This window comes from Carcharodon carcharias, chromosome 25, assembly GCF_017639515.1.
Source record: "Carcharodon carcharias isolate sCarCar2 chromosome 25, sCarCar2.pri, whole genome shotgun sequence".
Taxonomy (NCBI): Eukaryota; Metazoa; Chordata; class Chondrichthyes; order Lamniformes; family Lamnidae; genus Carcharodon; species Carcharodon carcharias.
The window spans coordinates 3,687,572-3,703,969 of NC_054491.1; the positions used below are offsets into that span (position 1 = coordinate 3,687,572).

At 40.1% G+C, this 16,398-nt stretch overlaps 1 protein-coding gene across 1 annotated transcript in view; it reads right to left on the minus strand.

Moving 5' to 3' along the window:
* Positions 1 to 16,398, minus strand: part of igsf9bb (immunoglobulin superfamily, member 9Bb) — a 707,799-nt gene that overhangs the window by 20,612 nt on the left and 670,789 nt on the right. The window lies entirely within an intron of this gene.

Below are 16,398 nucleotides of genomic sequence, written 5' to 3' on the forward strand. Positions count from 1 at the left end.
CCTGTCAGACGCTGGATAGAAAATTATTATGGCTCATTTTCAGGTGCATGCTATATTGAGGCCTCAGGCTTACCTGAGATTGAACCTCAGGCCTTGTTTAATTTGGATGTGCCTCCACATTCGTCTTGGCTTGAAGACAAGCACCAAAACAGGGGTAAGGGGGGAATGATGTTGGCAATGAAGGGGGAGGGGCAATCACACGCATAGTTCAGGGTGCATTCCACTTAGACTGGGGTAGGCCCACACCTGTTTTACTCATCAGCAACCAATTCTTGCATCAGGACTGGAAATGGGCATTAGGTCCCTTCTATAAATAATTGACAGATTTAATGGCTATTTCGGGTGCCACCGGAGAATTAACCTGTCCAAATTTTGGATGCCTTTCAGATATCTTTTAGTTGCAGGCCTGGCCCCTGAAAATGGGTCTTCTTCAACTGTTTTATGGCCCTAAAACAGGTGTCATGATGTCCAATTTTCTATCTCTTTTTTGTATTCTTTCATTCCAAAAATTCTTTCGAGACCACATGATAAAAAATTTTGAAACAGAATAATGATAAGGCAATGCTGGTTATACGCTATAAATCAACTCAAATGCCTTAGACAGGGAAACTCTACTCCCCAGCTGTGTATTTCCTCCCATCCCTATGTTCTTTTGCCTCTTTTTTGTTTTAAAATTATTCCTATGCCACAAACAATACTTTCAAATGAGAGGTACGTTGATGTCCTGCTGTTTTGCCTGGCCCTGGCTGTCTTGAGTCAGTTTCTAGGAATCCTAAGGTATGCTTCCTTTTTAATTTTCTCTAGCTTTTGCTCTCTCTGAGGCCAGGTGACTCATCGTGTAGCAAACACAAGTGTAAACCCAGATTCTACAACTCAACAGACACAAGAAGAAGTCATCAACTGAGTAACTTGTTGGTATAGGGTTGGGTCAAAGAAAGCAGTGAAAATTGATCAAAAAATGAACTTGAACTTTGGTAGCTTCAGTTCTTGAAAAGTAGAATGAGATGATTCAGAGTATAGATGAAATTCAGGGGACAGCGATGTCATTTAGAAGCAAGTTGACAGATGAGGAGTCTAATTCACAGAAAATGGAATGGAAGCAGCATTCTGTACAGTGTCAGGAAATCCCAACATTACCAAACTACACCCTATCTTTCTTGGAAATACTTCCTATTATTATTGTCACAAACACTAAACTTAGGAACAGTGTAATTACCTAAGGGAATGGTTCAGCCATTTGACATTCATCAATTGAATATAGATTAAAAATGGGAGGTGGGTAACAACATTCCATTTCAAGTGACCCTTATATTGTTCCATTTTAAATTACCTGCAATACGATGACTGCTAAGTGGTGCCGAGTCAGGCATTTATAATGATAAACTATCATCATGCTGATTTTACTTCTGTACCCTAAGCTGGCACAATAATATGAACTTGTCATCCAACTTGCAGTTCATCGACAACACTAAAGGATGATACAGAAAGATTCCAGCTCCCCTGCGGGTGTTCATGTGATGACCCAATGCATAGTCTTGACACCCAACACATAGCATCATTTTGGAGATCCAACAATCCTCTGCCTCCCTCCCACCAAACCCCCGCCCACAATGTTGTTGATTAGAATTCCTGGCACTATCATTTTATAATGGACCATCCTGAATCTTTTGCACATTTTTGGCCATCTGTACAGCCCCTCACTAAATAGTTTCTTTGCTCCACTTCCCTTCCCTTTTCACCCTTTCCATTTGCATCCTCCCCTTTGCTTGCCTTGCCTTGGTCCAATTATCCCTATACCCATTAGGACTATTTAACCTGAACACTATGCCAGAGGTTTTGAATCTGACTGTTACGCCATGGGAGATCGAAGAGTGAATTTATTAAATATTTGCTTTATGCTTTTTATGCTTTCAGTTCTGTTACTGTAAAGAATGTCATCATCCAAATTGTAATAGAGCAAAGTCACTTATGGTGGGAGTAAAATCAAATACTTGTTTGATAGCATGGAGTGGCAAAATGTGAGTTCCTTTCTCATGAGTCTTAACACTGTGTAACTTCCGTTGTGTAGACTTGTCAGAACCTACAGCACCGTATCAACAGGCCCATGTTTTTATACCAGATGAGCCTCCTCTCACCCTACTATATCTAACCCTGTCAGCATACCCTTCCATTTCTTTCTCCATTATGCAGTTTTCCAGCTTCCTCTTAAATGCATCTGGTCACCCAACATTCTTAGCACTCTCTGGGTAAAGAAGTGACCCCTGAATTTCCAATTGGATTTATTATAGACTTAATTTCCAATTAGGTTTATTACAGACTATCATACATATATGGGAGAGAAACTGGAGTGTATTTTGTTTTTTTGATAACAGATTGGAGGAGCACAATCACTGGCCCACCAGTTCCAGTAGCAAAGGTGCCCCCCATGCTTTTGAGGCCAGGGCCTTTGGTCAGGCAACTGTGAGACGCCAAAAAAATTGTCCAAATGCGGCTTGCTGGATTGAAGCCTCAAAATTAAGCAACAGCAGCCACCTACTAGATAAATTTTGGGTTGGGGGGGAATCACAATCATGGAGGGTGGGAGGTCCTGGGGTGGTAGTGGCCTTATCTAAGTCATTAGACGCTGGATTCCTTATTAAAAGGGGTCTAGCCACTGAAGCAGGAAAAGTTTCAAAATAATAACATCTTCAACCTTTTTGTGTGCTGAACATTTTCTTTAAAGTTGCAACATATAATGTCTAGTGTTGGATATAGAATTGAAGTCAATAGCGAATAATCTTGTGAAGGGTTTACCCGACTCAGGGGTATCCTTTCCGGTGAATTAGTTTAAAATTTTCCCCAGTGTCTCTCCAATAACTTCCACACTGTTGACACATTGATTATTGGAAAAAAATCTCTGTCCCCATTCTTAGTCAGAGGGTCAGATTGAATTTAAATAGATTTGCAAAGAACATATATTCTCATGCAGAGTATTCTTGCTTCAAATGCTTTTCTTAGCTAATACTTCCAGGAGTCTGCTGATGGAAATGCCAAAAATGGGAATGGGCCTCAATGGAAGTATTGGCGCTTCAACAAGAAGTGCTAAGAGCTTTTGCACATATTACATTGTTGACTGTGTTAAGTTCCCATTTTTTCTACATGTATCTTCACAAACCATGAGAAATTGAGAACTGGGAATAGATTTTTTTTTTTTACAATTTTCTGACACCTTTACTGGAACACCATACACACTCCTAAAATGAGTTTGAAATTTATGGTACATTTTATGGTACAGTTTTTCCAGTTATCCAGTTGCCTTCATGGCTTTTGGACAGCTCATTAGAAAACACCTTTTAGCCTATACAGGCATCCATATCAAGGCTGAATGATCAGGATTCTTCAGGCTAGGAGACTAACGTACCAACAAACTTTGTCACTGAACAGTTGGATATGGGTTTGCTATGACAATTTTTTATATAACATCACATACTTATTTGAGTTGCTTTTGTTGTTGGGGTTGGGGGCAGTTGGGTACGGTATCACTGCTTATTTACAGGTAGGGTGTCGCCAGTAGCCAATCGTGAGCACCTCACCTAGTGGGTAGCTACAACTAAAGCAACATGGGCAGATACCTGGATGCAGTTTGCCAGCCCTGCCTCTCAGCAGGGAATGCTGAGTGCTGTGGAAGAACCTAAAGAGGAGGAAAAAAATATTGTGAAGCAATAAATGGTAAGTGAATGGAGATCATTTACAATACACAATTTGTGAAATATTACCTTCACTCCCTGCAAGGCGAGGCCCAATATTAATTTCTCCAAATGGGCAAGCTGCGTGTGGAGGTGCAACATGTGTTGGCAGCTTGCCTAAACCATTAAAATAAGACCCAAGGCCCTATTCTGGGATGGCCTTGGGCCTCCAGCTTGTAGCACAGACTCTATTGTGGGCCAGGAAAATTTCTACCCCATGATCTCGACAGCTGCTCTTGATGGAATTCTGTTCAAAAGTTGACAGATTGGGAGATTTATGGCGACAGTTTCATTGTGGGACTCATGAGGTCCTTGCCGACATACATGATGGGCTAACCTCAAAGTTAAACCAAAATGTATTATGTTGCTTAAACTTTTGCTGTTAACAGTTTAAAATAGAATAAATTATAAATCTTTGAATAAATGTATTCAATCCCTGTTTAGGATTAGTGGACTGTCCCACTGATGATGTCATGACAATCAATGATATTTATGACATTATCCTTTTAAATTAAACATGATAAAAACAAAAGTATGACAATTAGAAATGTCATAACACATTGTTTTACCATGAGGAACTACAGCTTGTATTTTCGGTGCTCTTTTGTTAATACAACATTTTCTATTCCTACCTCATTAGAGTCCTATTTTAGTACTAAGAACTCAATAAATTATTGTAGCATCATTATAACATATTCTGAAATCAAATTGTTAGGGATGTTGATGTGTAGAGATATACAGACCAAAAAGTTCTCAAGTTTGGCCTCTGGTTTGCACCGTGTTAGTATCTCATTTGCTGTGGTGACAGGGATGCTACAATTAGCCTCAGTAACCCTGGGTCAAGGAGGAAAAACAATTAACACCCGATTAGGGACAGAGCAACAACTTTTTAAAACTATGGGTGTGTAGATGGTAGATGAAGATGTGGTCAGGCACAGCTATGATTCTCCCAGTGCTAACATTCAAGCTCACTTGGATGAGTTACCAGACAGTAAATGCAGAAGCCAACTACATTGTGAGTCATCACATTCAGAATATGAGGGTGCGTGGGGGAGTGAACAAAAATTTAAAACAAGTTGCTTTAATCATCTTTAGTCCAGACTTTTGGGAATAATTTTAATCTAACTCACTGGGTGGGAAAGCCAATGAGATCAAATGGAATATTTGTTTTATACCTCGCCCGATAATTACGCTCCATTTTCCAATAGACAGTTAAATAAGATGGGGTGGACTATAAACCAGCATTTTACCCGCTCCTGTCAGTTTCCTGACAGATGGGTTAGGTTAAAATTGCCCTGACATTGATCAGTCCAAGATTGTTTCGTCCCAGCCTAATATCTCCTTCTTTATAAGCCTGATAATCCAAGGTCAAGTTGGTAACTTCAGCAACCAGAGTAAAGCAATTCAATGCAGTCTGATAGGAGTTATACCTTTAGCCTCTAGTGGCAATCCCCCACTGCTGTACACATTGCAGGAACATGAAGAACAACACCCTTGAGTGACATTTATTGTTGATGCCACTTTGCAAATTGAACTTTATTGATTGCATATGACTTAATATTTATCAGTCATCTAGTTGTATCTATTCTATTAAGGTTGAGTGGACTTCCCTCACACTAGTATGAAAAAATACTTAATTTCTAAATATATCAAAATATACATCTTGAAATATAGAAATAATAACAAAAAATATTTAGCGGGTAAAAGGTTCAGCTATATTCTAAAATACTTCAAAGTACTTATAAACTATATATTCAGGCCACAGAGCACTTCTTCAACACAGAAGTAAAATAATCCATGTTACATTTATTCTATGTAGCACTCTGAATAAAATACATTTTGTATAGAAAATATTTACTGGAAGTTTTCTGCTGTTTGAAATTTATAGGACAAAAAGGACATATTAAAGCTCTCACTAGATATAAGCAAGTGGAAAACATTCCCACTGGGAACTATTATTTTAAGTTGCGCATTTCATATGCCTGTTACAAATAGATCTGTTGTGATGTTACTGAAACCTTCAAGGATCAGATTTATTTTTGGTCACCAGAGTGAGGACAATGAAAAAGAAATCAAATCTGCAACAACTTGGAACAACATGGGAAATTTATGTTCGGTAAAACATATGTGATTTATTATTTAATGAAAGCATTTAAGGGATTTATCTGGTCATGTAGATAGTTAGCATGTTGCATTTCACCCACAGGACCTAGTTTAGAATCTGATCAAGGCTAATGAGATAAACAGCTCATCTCCATAACTAAAGTGTAAAGTATGAAAATGAACTTAAAAGTATAAAAGCCTGTGTCATTAAACAGTGAAAATCTCCTCTGGTGACCACTTTGCTGTGTGGTTGTAGATTCCTGGTTGGATGGGTCTTAAGAAGACCACTTCAGTTGCTTCAAACATATTATTAGTGCAATACAATAGCCCCAAACTGCCTATAATTTAGCATTAAATTGGGAATATTGCACGGTGATACAAAGAAATGAAAGCTTTTTTGCTTTGCTGCAACAGCTGCTCTTTTGAGTTGAGGTGAAGGCGGAGATGAGATAGTTCTGTTTTGCACCTGGACGGTGCAATTCCTAGTTTGGGTTGTTTGATGCTTATATTGGCTGCAAGAATTGAACAGGAGTTTCATTTCCTTTTAGCAACAACCTTCACCTTGCTTCACTAGACCAAGCAAAATATGCAAAAGAAGGTTATTTAATATATGTTTTTCATTCTTCTTGCTTCTACACAAAAATGGTATTTGTCACGGATTTCTTTTTTAGATGTATTTGTTTATCCAAGTGACAGAATCACAATTGCATTAAGGCTACAAGATGGCTAAATATTGTATCAAAAGGAATATTTGTTTGTGGTATACTACATTTCTTTAAGGTCCATTTGCTATTTTCATGTCACCAAACCTGGTATCTAATGAGGATTGTTATGATCCCAGCTGAGGTTACCACTGGACAAGCCTGATCCCAGGGTGAAACCCAGCTTGACAGATCCTAACTTTTATTTGTTTGTTTACATACATGGAGAGTGGCTACTAAACAGAGTCACCAGAGTCAGCTAATGAACTTTTACAAAAAGAATAAATCATTTATTTAACAAGAAAAGATGAACTATATTACAATACTCCTTCACCCACAACTATATTTTACAGATTTGTAAGCATAGCACAAGTTTCAAAGATTATCTTAGACTCTAATGTTCACAGTAAGTACACCGTAAGTAAGACAACCTGTGGTCAGACACACCACACTCTGAAACCAAGTGACATCTCAACAACTCCCTGCAGAAAGCTTGTCCCACCATGAACCAACTGGTCTCACTGCACTCCGTCTTTCACACGAGGGTTTCCAATTTCCACTCTCCAAGAACTCCCCTTGGAGTTTTTTTCCAAACTGATGCTTTCTCTCAGACTCCTTCCGCAAGGGTTCACCTCTAAGGTTTTGAACTCGCCTTCCGATGTTTCTCTCCTCTGGGTCACCACATGCGTTCAAGATTTCTTCTGTGCACTCTCTCTCACTGACTCAGATGTCAACGGTACACCATTGCTTCTTATGGCCATAGCAAAGAGTTATAGACCTTCAGCTGTCTCTTTGGACCTTCTGGCTTCTCACAAGCCTTTATCTCTTTAAGCTTGAAGTTTGGAGCCTTTCCTCTCTCCTCACTCTTAACTCCACTTAACAGGACCTTTTTCAGGTTCCTGTCCTTCCTTTAACTAAAAAGACTTCTTGGGACTTTCTCCTGTTCCACTCCTCTGGATGTGTGGCCTTTCTTCTTTACCTTGGGACTTGCTATCTGTTCCTTTTGCTCCAGTCTCTCTCTGGCATCCACTTTCAACCAACTTTAGCTTGGAACTCAAACAGCTTCCAAATCAAACTGCCGTTCCATGTTTTTTCTGTATGTGTCCTGGGAGAGACCTGCCTCTCGGGACCTCTGTTGCTAGTTCAGTTTCTCTACTCTTGTTTGTTTAACTTAGCTGCAAGTCATAAAACTCTCATTAGAAAAGCAGGTACCTTTTAAAGTGAAACTAAAACTCAACTTGAGTTTTTCTCAACACACAAATACAGAAATACAAATCAAACTTAATCTTTAAAGCTAAAACCCATTCCTAATACTCACAAATACAAATATAACTTCCTTAAACTATCCCTATTTCCTAACACTTACTCCTTTGGAGGAAAGAAAGCTTCACAACAGTGAAGGTTTCACCACAATGGCCTTACATTCGCCTTACAGGAACTTAATGTCATAAACCTCTAACAATAACTTATTATATACTATATAAATAAATTTTCCATCTTGCTTCACAACTACACATCATATTGTTACAATTACAAAAAATCTAATTAAACAAAGTAAATAAATGTGACAAGATTAGTAGAATTTGCATATCATAGCATTATCATAACTCAACTCTTATGTTTCTTTCTCCTCGTATTCCCAGTTTTTAACTCAGCAAAGAATGATTCATTTAAGCCTACAGCCCAGTCGTCCTTTTTGTTAACTGTAGGCATAATTCCATCCCCAAACTCAATTTCCGAACTCAAATGTGGTGAATTCTCATTTCGACTGAGAAAAGTCAAAATGGCATTTTTGTGAGTTACCATCTCATTTCTTCCCTGGTCAAAATCTCTTTTTGTTATTTCAAGGATATTATTGAGCTGCTTCTTTTATTCATACAAAAGGGTTCATACTCCGGCTTGGCTTGATCCTTGAACTTTTCATGATATTATTGTTTCTCCGGATCCTATTTTGAACTGGTCTTTTCCACTTTCCTTTGAGCAATGTCAATTACATTCTCCCTGTGGAGTATCATAGTTCATTCCAATCCTTCAATTCTTTTGCATAATCCATGCACTATATAATTCCACACCTTTACAGGTTTTGAATAGTCTTTTGCAAACTGTCCACTTGCCTGGATTCCAACTACTGAATCTTGTGTATTAACACTGGCAATCTGTGTCTCTGGTCATTGACTTTACTCCACCATTTTGCAATTTCAGTCCTTTTTGTTGACAATTCTTAATTTTCAATTCTTTGCTCAATTGGACCACAATTCAGCAAAGAGTTTTTATTCACAGGAACAACTTTGGAACTGTGAAACTCTGTATCACACATCTTATCTTTCAGCTTCTCCAGTTTGAATTGCAGTTTGAGAATCTCATAACTCTTTTCCTGATGAAGTTCTAACAGTTCGTTAGCTTTGATTTTTAATTTTGCATTCAACTAATTATTCTGATTTACCAACAATTTCTTTTCTTGTTCAGGGCATTTTCCACGATTTTTCACGGCAACTGATGATGCTTGAAGTTCATCAAGTTTTAACTGAAGATCAACCTTTGTTAAATTTGCTGCTACAAGTTTATCATTTAGATATTTCAAGTTCTCAGTCGAGTGTTCTTTCTGTGACTGATTCTCAACTGTTCTCATCAATTCTCTTCTTTTGTTAGCAAACTCCTCTTCCATACATGAAAGTTGATTTTCTATGTTAATCAGGGTTTCCTTCAATTGCTTGTTATCTGCAATAAGTGTTTCATCTTTGGCCCTTGTAGTTTTCTGAAGTCTTTTTAAGATCAGCATCATCAACCACCTGCTGTAACACAGTCATCGCCACATTACTGTTTCCACTAGCCAAATAATTACCCAGAATAAATTCCACCCCTTCAATAGATGATTTAGGAATAATTCCCACCATACCAATTCCATTTATGAAGTGACTTTGTAAGTTAACGTTACACAAAGAAACCGACACATAAATTCTATTAATACCTCTCAATACTTTTTTCTTTCATAAAACTACCTGGAACACAAATTGTTTCATCAGTCACCATCAAAGAATGATCTGCCCCTGTATCTCTCAGAAGTTCAATCTGTTTACTTATTTTGCTTGAGGTGTAAGGGAACACTTCCCCCTTTGGGACACAATATCCAGACCCTCTAATAGTCTGACTTCCTTCACCAGTAATCAAAGACGAATTCTCCGGACTATCTTGAACCATATCCCCCCTTTGCTATCTGTTCTGAGGGAACACATTTCACTTGTACTATTACTACAGTTTTAACAACCATTTCCTTTTCTGATGCAACATTTCCTGAGGATTCCTTAGGTGTTCCTACTACTGCAACAGTCCTACCGTTTAATCTCCAAAAATCTGCCCTAACATGTCCCACCTTGTTACAATGGAAACATTTAGGCTTTTGGGTGTCACTTCCACCCTCAGCACCTTCCTTTCTTGCCCGAGGAGAAATTTCCTGGCAATTCCCAACTGTCCCTTCTCCTAGCTGGCTACTTGCCCTCCTTTCACCTTCCTATCTTCTATCCTTCTCAGGTTTATGGGGATGACAGAAAAAGGGTTTAGATTTATGGATCAGTTCATATGTCATCTCTGCTGCCTGTCTATCTGTTTTAACCCTCTGATCTTTAACATGGGTTCTAACTATAGGAGGAAGTGAATCTTAAATTTTTTCCAAGAGAATTATTTCCGTAAGAGCTTCATATGTTGTCTCTACATTTCATGCCTTATCCAATGGTCAAAATTTCTTTGCTTTACCCTCTCAAACTCAATATAGGTCTGCCCAGGCTGTTTCCTTATATTCTGAAATTTCTGCCTGTATGCCTCAGGGACTAATTCATATGCACTAATAATAGCCTTTTTCACTGCTTCATAATCCACATCATAATCTTCTGATAGTGATGCATAAGCCTCGTGAGCTCTACCTACCAACCTACTCTGTAAAAATGTCCAGATTTCTTTTGACCACCTCAATTGCGTAGCCACCTTTTCAGATAAAGAATGCCTCTACATCCCTTTCTTCGAATGTTGGGAGAGCCTGAACAAACTTAAACATCTCCCCACTAGGTTTTAAGTTGAAGGTTTTTCATCATCAGACCTTTCCTCAGCATCTGAGGCCTCCTTTTTAACTTCCAGCCTTCTAAGCTGGTATTCCCATTCTTGTTCCTTCACCTTTGCCTGAAATTCAAGATCCAGCTTCCTTTCTCTCTCCTGCCTTTCCGCTTGCTCCCTTTCAAATATCCTTTCTCATTTTCTTTTTCCTTTGCCTTTAGCCTTTTCAATTCCAATTCTCTTTATTTTCCTTTTTTTGATCTTTTTCTTGCATATTCAAGCTGCTTCATTTGCAACTGGATCTTTGCTAACTCAATTGACTCATTCCATTGAGAATGTGGTCCCTCTAGTATCCCTTCTGTTTTTAAATGTTATGCTATTATCTCAACTATGTCTGTTTTCTTTGCCGCTTTGGGTAATTCTAACTCCAACTCCAATTCCATTAGTTTACTCTTGGTTAATTTCTGTAAATCAGTCAGAGTTACACTTTCTACCTGTAAAAAAAGCCTTAGCAACCTCCAAAGCCATTTCAGATTCCAACCTGTATAATACCTCATAGTAACTCCAATTACTAAGTCCAGTACCTCTTTCCCTCCACGCACTTGTTTTAAAAGGATTCGCAGATCCCACCAATGTTCAAGGATTTCCAATCCTATCTAGTAATGAAAAATCGTGGACCAATTATTATTCCACATCCAATCGCTCACAGTTCACTTTTCAATCCCGGACAAGACTCTACTATGTTGTGATCCCAGCTGAGGTTACCACTGGACAAGCTTGTTCCTAGGATGGAACCCAGCTTGATAGTTCCTAACTTTTATTTCTTTGTTTAGATACATAGAGAGTGGCTACTGAACAGAGTCACTGGAGTCAGCTAATAAACTTTTAAAAGAATAAAACATTTATTTAACAAGAAAAGATGAACTATATTACAATGCTCCTTCACCCACAACTGTGCCTTTACAGATATATACAAATTTGTAAGGATAACACAAGTTACAAAAATTATCTTAGACTCTAATGTTCACAGTAAGTACACCGTAAGGCAACCTGTGGTCAGACACACCATACTCTGAAACCAAGTGATAGCTCAACAACACCCCCCAGAAAGCTTGTCCCACCATGAGCCAACCAGTTTCACTGCACTCTGTCTTTCACACGAGGGTTTCCAATCTCCACTCTCCAAGAATTCACTTTGGAACCTTCACCCAAACTGATGCTTTCTCTCAGATGTCTTCTGCAAGGGTTCACTTCCAGGGTTTTGAACTCACCTTCCAATGTTCCTCTTCCCTGGGTCACCACATGCATTCAAGCTTTCCTCCATGCACTCACTCTCACTGACTCAACAGTACACCATTGCTTCATATGGCCATAGCAAAGAGTAACAGACCTTCATTGTCTCTTTAGACCTTATGGATTCTCAAAGCCCTTAAGCTTGAAATTTGGAGCCTTTCTCTGCTCTTCACTCTTAGCTTCACTTAACAAAACCTTTTTCAGGTTCCTGACCTTCCTTTGACTGGAAGGTCTTTTTGGGACTTTCTCCTGTTCCACTCCCCTGGATTTGTGGACTTTCTTCTTTATCTTGGGACTGGCTATCTGTCCCTTTTGCTCCAGTATCTCTCAGGCATCTACTTTCAACTACCTTTAGCTTGGAACTCAAACAGCTTCCAAATCAAACTGCCGTTCCTAGTTTCTTCTGCGTGTGTCTATGGGAAGGACCTGCCTCTCTGGACTCCTGTTGCTAGGCAATAGCCCAGATTCTCTACTCTTGTTTGTTTAACTTAGCTGCAACAGTTGTAAAACTCTCATTACAAATGCAGGCACCTTTTAAAATGAAACTAAACCTCGACTTGACCCTTAACCCACAAATACAGAAATACCAATCAAACTTAAAAGCTAAAACTCATTCCTAATACCCACAAATACAAATATAACTTACTTAAACTATCTCTGTTTCCTAATACTGTTGCCCAATGGGTCCAATGACCCAGATTCTACCATTAATGGCTCTCAATGCTTCGTTCACAATGGGAAGAATATGCTTTGTCCTGTGGAAGCAGGCTTCAAGGAAGGTAAGGGACGGGTTTTGGAGAAGTATATGTCAGATCAGAGGCCTGAAACGTTGCTGGGCAATCTCACCAGAGGCAGATCATCAGAGCAGAGGTTACCAGCCTGGCAGTGGTGGGTAGCCAATTTGCATAATGAAATTGTCCATTGGTGGACTGATTGGGACTGCCACCAGAAGCTGGTTCCCCCCATGCTCCCATTGAGGGCCAAACCCAGCAGGTACCCAGAGGCATCTTGTCAACAGCTGGCCTGGAGGGGTCCCATGGGGCCTCCTTTTTTTTTAACTCCCTCAGCGGAGCTGCCGACACTAATGGGGTACAGCTGTGGGTGCTGGCCATCCTGTAGAGGGACTTCCCCTCCACAGCAGTGTCCTGGCAGCTGCGGCCATCGATTATTTTACTGAAGTTCTAATCTCTTCAGAGTGCGCCTCATGTCCCCCCTCTGACAATGGCAGTGCCACCTATGGCAGCAGGGCTACCATCCTCAATTGGATGGCAGGCTCAGAGATGGTCTTTTAATTGGCCACCTCTGGGGAAGTCTCAAAGGCTGGATCCCTGACAGTCCGAGCAGAGTCAGGACCCTGAAACGGTTGCCACTCATGCTTATATTCCAAGAGCAGAACAATCTGCACGCTCTTAGCCAAATTTTACCCTGGAATGCCCTGTCAGTTTACATAGTTGGCCACTGTGTTCTACTTCTGTTACCCTTGCTCAGGATCATTTTGCTGTCACAATCCAATGACGGATATAATCATGGGCTTTACGTAATATCCATCAAATAACTCCGTAAACCTGCAAAGAGGTTAAAAAAAAGTGAGATGCGGGCTGAAGGTCACCATTTCATTATTTGTCTGAATCTCTGAATGGAACTTCCTGACCGTATCCAAAATTTATTAATGTTACGACAACATTGTAAGTTAAAAGAGATCAGTTAATTGCTGTAGGATTCCCAAAAGTAATAAGCTAACACTCTTTCCATCTACTTGTATGTGCTTTTCAAAGTCAGGGATATCAGTGCTGAGGGAAAGAAATCATTTTCACATTAACAGTGATGGAATCATGCGGGAATGCAGGGGTTCTCCTACAGTAATTTGTTACGTGAGTTAAACATAAGGATTACAGCTACAATTCCAGGTGCATGATACTTCTGCGTCCTGCTCTTTTAATTCTCCATCACAACCCTGTCAAGACAAATTTTAAACCACCTTGCCAACCCCAAGACTTGTCTATTAAGTTATAAAAACAAAAAAACTGTGGATGCTGGAAATCCAAAACAAAAACAGAATTACCTGGAAAAACTCAGCAGGTCTGGCAGCATCGGCGGAGAAGAGTTGACGTTTCGAGTCCTCATGGCCCTTCAACAGAACTGAGTGAATTTTAGGAGAGGGGTGAAATATAAGCTGGTTTAAGGTGGGGGTGGGGGGGGAGAGAAGTTGGGGGGGGGTGGTGTGGTTGTAGGGGGAAGCAATCAGTGATAGGAGCAGATAATCAAACGATGTCACAGACAAAAGAACAAAGAGGTGTTGAAGTTGGTGATATTATCTAAACGAATGTGCTAATTAAGAATGGATGGTAGGGCACTCAAGATACAGCTTTAGTGGGGGTGGGGTGGAAAGACTAGCAGGGCATAAAAGATTTAAAAATAATGGAAATAGGTGGGAAAAGAAAAATTTATATAAATTATTGGAAAAAATAAAAGGAAGGGGGAATAAACGGAAAGGGGGATGGAGGAGGGAGTTCAAGATCTAAAGTTGTTGAATTCAATATTCAGTCCAGAAGGCTGTAAAGTGCCTCGCCGGAAGATGAGATGTTGTTCCTCCAGTTTGCGTTGGGCTTCACTTCTCTATTAAGTTGTTTACCATGGCCTGCTCCACACAATTTAATGCCAACCCAAATTGTTCCATTCCTTAACCATATGAGCTCAGGATAACGTTATTATAGAATTGTTTGCACACACTAACAAACACAAGACAAATGGCAAATAACAGCCAGCAAAAGTAAAGCACTCCACTTAATCATTCCTAGTGACTCATTATAGCATTATGAGGGTCCAGCACCAAGACCCCATTCACCCTTTTGTTTGGGAAAGGGATCTTAACTGTCCAAAGCTACTCCAGATCTCACCATTGAAAAAAAAATCAGGCCAGCAAATTCAATTTTTTTTAATGCAGACTAGCAGATTTTTAGTGATTTTAATTTTAATTTTGTACAGATAGTTGGATTTTCTGTGGCTTGGCCCATTGTAGGTTGAAGAACAAAACCATATAACACAAGTTTTACTGTTGCTGAAGTGTAGCCAGTGAGACTTGCAAACAGAGGGGTGAATGGATGAAGCAGATACTCAGCTCAATTAGAGCTTTTTTTCATACTTTGATGGATAAATTTACATCTTGGACAGCAACATCTGAAGTCTGTTGGACAAAATGAGCACCAGATGCAACATTTAAGGTAATGCTCATGGTGATTCAGACAGCATGCTGATTTATACAGTGCCAGGCATAATTTATAATCAAAGCACTAATATATGGTGATTAAGTGATATTAGAATAGGAATTCATCTGAGCCTTCTCTTCAAACCCAGGACTGGCACTGTGCAGTCAGTGTGCACCCAATTACATGGGCCCTAATAGGAAGTAAAATTGGCAGTGGCTCCTCAGGATTGTAAAAAAGGCAAGCTACCAGCATGACTAATGCTATTGATTGATAGCTCACCTAATCAGGAGCAGAAAAGCCAGGCCTCTCTGACACCATTTAAAGGCAAATACCCGTCTCTTACAGGAGAGGTGTACTGTGGCTGAAAGTAAATTCCATCCAAATCAGTTTTCTGAAGTGTGAGGCAGAGGAGAGGTAGGAAGGCCCCTAGGTTTTTGGACAACAGTGGAGATGTTGGTGGAAATGGTGGCAGAGGAGTTGCCTAGGAAAGGGGACCTCCTCTTCTCACCAGGCAATGGGTAGCAGTGGGCAGAGGTGGCAGAGTGTGCCGGTGTCAGGAACATATTCCCGTGGACCTGGCGGCAATGCAGGAAAAAAGTTTAATGACCTGACAAAAGCTGCCAAGTAAGGCTCCTATCTCATATCTCTCATTGTTCTCTCCTTAACCTTGCACTAACTGTAGCTCCAGCGCTCATCACCATTTTCCACCACCCAATTCCCAGAGCTGTCCTGCAATCATTGCAGCAGGCTTCACTCATTTTGATCTGATTGCCGCAGCCTACTCTTCTATTACTGCCTTCACCTCCTCACTTCTCTGATATCCTTCACACACCAAGATTACTATTTTACCTTGACACACTTATCCTCAAAGCGTCTCTCTAGCCTACATCTGACATTCCCCATTCTTTCTTGCAGTAGAAGCTAGCAAGCACTAATAGGGAGCTGGCAGGAAGATGACAGCCTCCATTTACACTTCTGTTTAGTTGAGGGAGAGGGGGATGGAGAGGGAAAGGTCATAGGGATTGTGAGGGCTGGGTCGTGCCGGGGGCACCTGCAGGGTTCTTTGCCATTAGTTCTCTTCTTTCTCATTGAAACCTCATGCTTACCCTCCGCTGCACAAAATGCAGCTGCTTTCAGCTGCCACTCACCTTCTGCTGCCTACCCTTGACATTAAATGTTAACCTTTGTTCCTCATTTCCAGGCCTTGCATCAGTGGTTAACAAGCTGGAAGAGAGCAGTCCTGATAAAGACACAGTGCCATTTGCCTTCCTACAGCAAGTGGCAGCTCAGGGATTGGCACCCTCTGTTGTTTAGAGGATGGACTAG